At 36.9% G+C, this 8,229-nt stretch overlaps 1 non-coding gene across 1 annotated transcript; it reads right to left on the bottom strand.

Moving 5' to 3' along the window:
* Nucleotides 1-4,862: 4,862 nt before the first annotated feature.
* Nucleotides 4,863-4,969, bottom strand: LOC125123841 (U6 spliceosomal RNA). Its single transcript, XR_007134210.1, has one exon. It is a non-coding gene; the product is annotated as a U6 spliceosomal RNA (small nuclear RNA).
* Nucleotides 4,970-8,229: the final 3,260 nt, after the last annotated feature.

Here is an 8,229-nt window from a genome sequence, read left to right as displayed (position 1 = left end):
ACAGGAGTAATTTGGGAAATACCGAGCAAGAACCATTTCTTATATATTTTTTAAAATTTTATTATAGTGAATTTATAATGTTTTGTTAGTTTCTGCCATACGGAACTGATCCAATTATACATATATATACATCTTTTACTGACCTTATCCTCCATCATGTTCCATCACAAGTGATTAGATATAGTTCCCTGTGCTATACAGAAGGATCTCATTGCTTATCCACTACAAATGCAATAGTTTGAATCTACTAACCCCAAACTCCCAGTCCATCCCACTCCCTCCCCCTTGACAACCACAAGTCTCTTCTCTATGTTCATGAGTTTGTTTCTTTTCTGTGGAAAGGTTCATTGTACTGTATATTTGATTCCAGATATAAGTTATATCATATGGTATTTGTCTTTGTCTTTCTGACTTACTGCACTTAATATGAGAGTCTCTAGTTCCATCCATGTTGCTGCAAATGGTGTTATTTTGTTCTTTTTTTTTCCCTTCTATTTTCCCACTGTACAGCAAGGGGGTCAGGTTATCCTTACATGTATACATTACATATACTTTTTTTCCCCCACCCTTTGTTCTGTTGCAACGTATCTAGACATAGTTCTCAATGCTACTCAGTAGGATCTCCTTGTAAATCTATTCTAAATTATGTCTGATAAGCCCAAGCTCCCGATCCCTCCCACTCCCTCCCTTGCCCATCAGGCAGCCACAAGTCTTTTCTCCAAGTCCATGATTTTCTTTTCTGTGGAGATGTTCATTTGTGCTGGATATTAGATTCCAGTTATGAGTGATATCATATGGTATTTGTCTTTGTCTTTCTGGCTCATTTCACTCAGGATGAGATTCTCTAGTTCCATCCATGTTGCTGCAAATGGCATTATGTCATTCTTTTTTATGGCTGAGTAGTATTTCATTGTGTATATATACCACCTCTTCCGAATCCAATCATCTGTCGATGGACATTTGGGTTGTTTCCATGTCCTGGCTATTGTGAATAGTGCTGCAATGAACATGCGGGTGCATGTGTCTCTTTTAAGTAGAGTTTTGTCTGGATAGATGCCCAAGAGTGGGATTGTGGAGTCACATGGAAGTTCTATGTATAGATTTCTAAGGTATCTCCAAACTGTTCTCCATAGTGGCTGTACCAGTTGACATTCCCACCAACAGTGCAGGAGGGTTCCCTTTTCTCCACAGCCCCTCCAGCACTTGTTATTTGTGGATTTATTAATGACGGGCATTCTGATTGGTGTGAGGTGGTATCTCATGGTTTTTTTGATTTGCATTTCTCTTATAATCAACGATGTTGAGCATTTTTTCATGTGTTTGCTGGCCATCTGTATATCTTCTTTGGAGAAATGTCTATTCAGGTCTTTTGCCCATTTTTCCATTGATTGATTGGCTTTTTTGCTGTTGGGTTGTATAAGTTGCTTATATATTCTAGAGATTAAGCCCTTGTCGGTTGCATCATTTGAAACTATTTTCTCCCATTCTGTAAGTTTTCTTGTTTTCTTTTTGGTTTCCTTTGCTGTGCAAAAGCTTTTCAGTTTGATGAGGTCCCACGGGTTTATTTTTGCTCTAATTTTTATTGCTTTGGGAGACTGACCTGAGACAATATTCATGATGTTGATGTCAGAGAGTGTTTTGCCTATGTTTTCTTCTAGGAGTTGGATGGTGTCCTGTCGTATATTTAAGTCTTTCAGCCATTTGGAGTTTATTTTGGTGCATGGTGTGAGGGTGTGTTCTCGTTTCATTGCTTTGCATGCAGCTGTCCAGGTTTCCCAGCAATGCTTGCTGAATAGACTTTCTTTTTCCTATTTGATGTTCTTGCCTCCCTTGTCAATGATTAATTGACCATAGGTGTCAGGGTTTATTTCCGGATTCTCTATTCTGTTCCCTTGGTCGGTCTGTCTGTTTTGGTACCAGTCCCACACTGTTTTGATGACTGTGGCTTTGTAGTATTTCTTGAAGTCTGGGAGAGTGATGCCTCCTGCTTGGTTTTTGTTTCTCAGGATTGCTTTGGCGATTCTGGGTCTTTTGTGGTTCCATATAAATGTTTGGATTGTTTGTTCTAGTTCTGTGAAAAATGTCATGGGAAATTTGATAGGGATTGTATTGCATCTGTAGATTGCTTTGGGTAGTATGGCCATTTTTACAATATTGCTTTTCCCAATCCAGGAACATGGAATATCTTTCCATTTCTTTCCATCTTCTTTGATTTCTTTGATGAAAGTTTTATAGTTCTCGGCATATAGGTCCTTTACCTCTTTGGTCGGGTGTATTCCGAGGTATTTAATTTTGTGAGGTGCAATTTTAAAAGGTATCGTATTTTTGTATTCCTTTTCTAATATTTCATTGCTGGTATACAGAAATGCACCTGACTTCTGAATGTTCATCTTATATCCTGCTACTTTGCTGAATTTATGAATCAGTTCAAGTAGTTTTGGGGTTGAGTCCCTAGGGTTTTCTATGTATAGTATCATGTCGTCTGCATACAGTGACAGTTTTCTCTCTTCTCTTCCTGTATGGATGCCTTTTATTTCTTTTGTCTGTCTAATTGCTGTGGCTAGGACTTCCAAAACGATGTTGAAGAGCAGTGGTGAGAGTGGGCATCCCTGTCTTGTTCCAGATTTGAGTGAGAAGGCTTTCAGTTTTTCCCCATTGAGTATTATATTTGCTGTGGGTTTATCATAAATGGCTTTGATTATAATCAGGAATGTTCCCTCTATACCCACTTTGGCGAGGGTCTTGATCATGAATGGATGTTGGACTTTGTCAAATGCTTTTTCTGCGTCTATTGAGATGATCATATGATTTTTGACTTTTTTTTGTTAATGTGGTGTATGATGTTGATTGATTTGCGTATGTTGAACCATCCTTGTGAACCTGGGATGAACCCAACCTGGTCATGGTGTATAATTTTTTTGATATGTTGTTGGATTCGGTTGGCTAAGATTTTGTTGAGAATTTTTGCATCTATATTCATCAATGATATTGGGCGATAGTTTTCTTTTTTGGTGGTATCTCTGTCTGGTTTTGGAATGAGGGTGATGGTGGCATCATAGAAAGTCTTTGGGAGTATTCCTTCTTCTTCAAGCTTTTGAAAGAGTTTAAGGAGGATGAGCACCAATTCCTCTTTATATGTTTGATAGAATTCACCTGTGAAGCCATCTGGTCCTGGACTTTTATTTGTAGGGAGTGATTTTATGACCTCTTCAATTTCATTTCTAGTGATGGGTCTGTTCAGTTGGTCTGTTTCTACTTGATTCAGTTTTGGCAGGCTGTAAGATTCTCGAAAATTGTCCATTTCTTCCAGATTGTCAAACTTGTTGCCGTAGAGTTGTTCATAGTATTCTCTTATGGTTTTTTGTATTTCTGCAGTGTCCACTGTGATTTCTCCTTTTTCATTTATAATTTTGGTTATTCGGGTTCTTTCTCTCCTCTTTTTAGTGAGTCTGGCCAGAGGTTTGTCAATTTTGTTTACCTTTTCAAAGAACCAGCTCTTGGTTTTATTAATTTTCTCTATTGTTTTTTGAGTCTCTATTTTTTGGATTTCTTCTTTGATCGTTATAATTCCCTTCCTTCTGCTGACTTTAGGTCTTTTTTGTTCTTCTTTTTGTAATTCATTTAGGTGGAGGGTTAAGTTGTCAATTTGGGATCTTTCTTCTTTTTTGAGAAAGGCCTGTATTGCTATAACTTTCCCTCTGAGCACTGCTTTCGAAGCATCCCATAGATTTTGAGCGGTTGTGTCTTCATTATCATTTGTCTCAAGGTATTTTTTAATTTCCTTCTTGATTTCCTCATTGACCCATTGGTTTTTTAGTAGCATGTTGTTTAATCTCCATGTAGTAGGTTTTTTCTCATTTCTTTTCCCATGGTTGATTTCTAATTTCATGGCATTGTGGTCAGAGGAGATACTTGAGATAATTTCTATGCTCCTAAATTTATTGAGGTTAGCTTTGTGTCCCAATATGTGGTCGATTCTTAAGAATGTTCTATGAGCATTTGAGAAGAATGTGTATTCTGCTTTTTTTGGATGTAGTGTCCTGAAGATATCAATTAAGTCTAACTTTTCTCTTGTTTCCTTTAGGATCTCTGTTGCTTTATTGGTTTTCTGTCTAGAGGATCTGTCCATTGATGTGAGGGGGGTATTAAGGTCTCCTACTATGATTGTATTCCCATCAATTTCTCCCTTTATGTCTGTTAATATTTGTTGTGTGTATCTGGGTGCTCCTGTATTGGGGGCATATATGTTGAGGATAGTAACATCCTCTCCTTGGATGGATCCCTTAATCATTAAATAGTGTCCTTCTTTGTCTTTCTTTATGTCTTTTGTTTTAAAGTCTATTTTGTCTGATATGAGCGTTGCGACTCCTGCTTTTCTGTCATGTCTATGGGTGTGAAATATTTTTCCCCACCCCTTCACTTTTAATCTATATGTATCCTTTGTCCTAAGGTGAGTTTCTTTTAGGCAGCATATTGAAGGTTTTTGCCTTTTTATCCACTCAGCCACTCTGTGTCTTTTGATTGGGGTGTTCAGTTCATTGACATTTAAGGTGATAATTGATAGATGATTATTTATTGCCATTTGAACCTCGTGTTCCAGTTGATTCTATGGTTCTCCATTCTTTCCTTCTTTTTTTTTTTTTTTTTGGTGTGGATTGTTTCCGGTTATTATCTGCTTGAGTGTTTTGGTTTTTATTTTTCATTTTTTGCGAATGCAATATTTGGTTTTGGCTTGTGGTTGCCCTGTTTTTTAAGTGTGCTAACCCCTTTCTATAATTGTGTGTTTTAGTCTGATGGTCCTGTAGGCTCAAACACTTCATTACTATATTAATATTAAGAAGAGAAACATACAAACAAACAAAAAAAATATGGAACGCTTCACAAATTTGCGTGTCATCCTTGCGCAGGGGCCATGCTAATCTTCTCTGTATCGTTCCAATTTTAGCATATGTGCCGGCGAAGCGAGCACTGTTTTGTTCTTTTTAATGGCTGAGTGGTATTCCTTTGTGTATGTGTACCACTTCTTCCTAATCCATTCCTCTGTCATTGGACATTCAAGTCATTTCCATGTCTTGGCTCTTGTGAACAGTGCTGCAACTTTCCTTATTAGTATGGTAACTTTCTTTTTTTCTTTTTTCTTTTTTTCTGTCTTTTGTCTTTTAGGGCCACACCCACAGCACATGGAGGTTCTCAGGCTAGGGGTCTAATCAGAGCTGTAGCTGCCAGCCTATGCCACAGCCACAGCAACACCAGATCCAAGCGGCATCTGTGACCTACACCACAGCTCACACCAACACTGGATCCTTAACCCACTGAGCGAGGCCAAGGATTGAACCTCCAACCTCATGGTTCCTAGTCAGATTCATCTGCTGTGCCATGATGGGAACTCCAGTATGGTAACTTTCAATATCTGTTCCCTACAAGCTTGATTTTTTAAAAAGTTCAGATGTTTCACCTATCTAAAATGGTAATCTCTATAGATGGGAGGATCTTGTTCAAGATTCCTAAAATTCTATACTACATCATTTTTATTTGCCCTTACTTTGAGATCATTTAATATTTTCTTGTAAGATCTCAATCCAGGAAAAATAAAACTGCAAATGAATTAAATATTCTCATTTTTAGTACCATCCAATAAATTTCCAAGAGTGAGCTTACTCCCTGCTGAGTCTTTATTGTAAGGTTGCCACTTTTACCTTATACTATAAACTATAGACTTGCAGTGTTAGGTAAACAGGCTACCTAAGCACTCCCTTGGCTGACCAAAATGTACTCACAAAATCTACTGGAGAGTATGATGCTACTTGTAGGTAGAAAATGGAATTTTTTTTCTGGATTAATAGTATGGCAAAATTTTAGGCATTCTTTTTTATTTTTGACATCCTTTTTTTTCCACCCTATGGCAAAATTTTAAGTTAAGTTATGAATTGTTCCAAATAACTTATTACCAGCTTATTGGGTAAACAAAAAACTTGATACTATAAACTACACAAAAAAAACTGCAATTAAAAGTAATTACCTGTAGTGGATTTTGCTTATTGGACAAAAATTTTTATTTATATATTTATTTACTTATTTTTCTCCTTTAAGAGTTTTTTTTAATTACTCAATGAATTTATTACATTTATAGTTGTGCAATGATCTTCACAATCCAATTTTAGAGCATTTCCATCCCACAATCCCAGTGTATCCCCCCACCCCCGAAATGTCTCCTTTGGAAATCATAAGTTTTTCAAAGTCTGAGAGTCAGTATTTGTTCTGCAGAGAAGTTCAGTCTGTCCTTTTTTCAGATTCCACAAGTCAGTAATAGCATTTGATGTTGGTGTCTCATTGTATGGCTGACTTCACTTAGCATAATAATTTCTATGTCCATCCATGTTGCTAAAAATGCTATTATTTCATTCCTTTTAATGGCTGAGTAATATTCCATTGTGTATATGTACCACATATTCTGGATCCACTCCTCTGTCAATGGACATTTAGGTTGTTTCCATGTCTTGGCTATTGAAAATAGTGCATCAATGAACATTGGAGCACATGTGTCTTTTTGAGTCTTGGTTTTCTCTGGATAGATGCCCAGGAGTGGGATTGCTGGATCAAATGGGAGTTCTATTTTTCGTTTTCTGAGGATTCTCCATCCTGTTTTCCATGGTGGTTGCACCAATTTACAATCCCACCAACAGTGTAGTAGGGTTCCTTTTTCTCCACACCCTCTCGAGCACTTATTGGTTGTAGACTTTTTGATGATGGCCATTCTGGTGGTTTTGATTTGCATTTCTCTAATAATAAGTGATGTTGAACCTCTTTTCATGTGTTTTTTGGCCATCTGTATGTCATCTTTGGAAAACTGTCTGTTTAGATCTTCTGCCCATTTTTTGATTTTTTTTTTGTTGTTGTTATTGAGTGGTAGGAGGTGTTTATAAATTTTGGAGATTAATCCCTTGTCAGTTGATTGATTTGGCAAGATTTTCTCCCATTCTGTGGGTTGTCTTTTTGTTTTGTTTAGGGTTTCCTTTGCTGTTGTAGAAACTTTTAAGTTTAATTAAGTCCCATTTGTTTATTTTTGTTTTTACTGTCATAACTCCTAAGAGGTGGATCTGAGAAAATGTTGCTGTCATTTATGTTGGAGAGTGTTTAGCCTATGTTTTCCTCTAAGAGTTTTATAGTGTCTGGTCTTATATCTAGGTCTTTAATCCATTTGGAGTTTATTTTTGTGTATGGTGTTAGGGAGTGATCTAATTTCATTCTTTTTCATGTGGCTGTCCAATTTTCCCAGCACCACTTATTGAACAAGCTGTCCTTTCTCCATTGTATATTCTTGCCTCCTTTGTCATAGATTAGTTGGCTGTAGGTGCGTGGGTTGAATTCTGGGCTTTCTATCCTGTTCCATTGATTTATATTTCTGTCTTTGTGCCAGTACTATACGGTTGTGATGACTGTTGCTTTGTAGTCTAGTCTGAAGTCTGGGAGCCTGATTCCTCTAGCTTCATTTTCTTTTTCAGACTATCTTTGGCTATTCTGGGTATTTTGTTCTTCCAAACAAACTTTAAAATATTTTGTTTGAGTTCTGTGAAAAATGTCCTTGGTAATTTGATAGGGATTGCATTGAATCTGTAGATTGCCTTGAGTAGTATAGTCATTTTGATAATATTGACTCTTCCAGTCCAGGAGCATGGTATGTCTTTCCATCTATTTGTGTCATCTTTGATTTCTTTCATCAGTGTCTTATAGTTTTGAGAGTACAGGTCTTTTGTCTCTTTAAGTAGGTTTATTCCTAGGTATTATGTTATTTTGGATACGATGGTAAATGGAATTGCTTCCCTAATATATCTTTGTGATCTTTCATTGTTATTATATAGAAATGCTCTCGATTTATGTGTATTAATTTTGTATCCTGTGACTTTGCCAAATTCATGGATGAGCCCTAATAGTTTTCTGGTAGAGTCTTTAGGATTCTTTAGGTATAGAATCATGTCATCTGCAAATAGTGATAGTTTGACTTCTTCTTTTCCAGTTTGGATTCTTTTTATTTCTTTTTCTTCTCTGAGTGCTGTGGTTAGGACTTCCAAATCTATGTTGAATAGTAGTGGTGAGAGCGGACATCCTTGTCTTGTTCCAGATCTCAGCAGGATTCTTTCAACTTTTCACCATTGAGAATGATGTTAGCTGTGGGTTTATCATATACGGCCTTTATTATGTCGAGGTAGGTTCCAGCTATGCCCACTTTCT

The sequence above is a fragment of the Phacochoerus africanus genome, chromosome 3, assembly GCF_016906955.1.
Source record: "Phacochoerus africanus isolate WHEZ1 chromosome 3, ROS_Pafr_v1, whole genome shotgun sequence".
Classification (NCBI taxonomy): domain Eukaryota; kingdom Metazoa; phylum Chordata; class Mammalia; order Artiodactyla; family Suidae; genus Phacochoerus; species Phacochoerus africanus.
The sequence above is the reverse complement of the archived record's forward strand: the minus strand, read 5'-3'. Positions and strand labels throughout refer to the sequence as shown.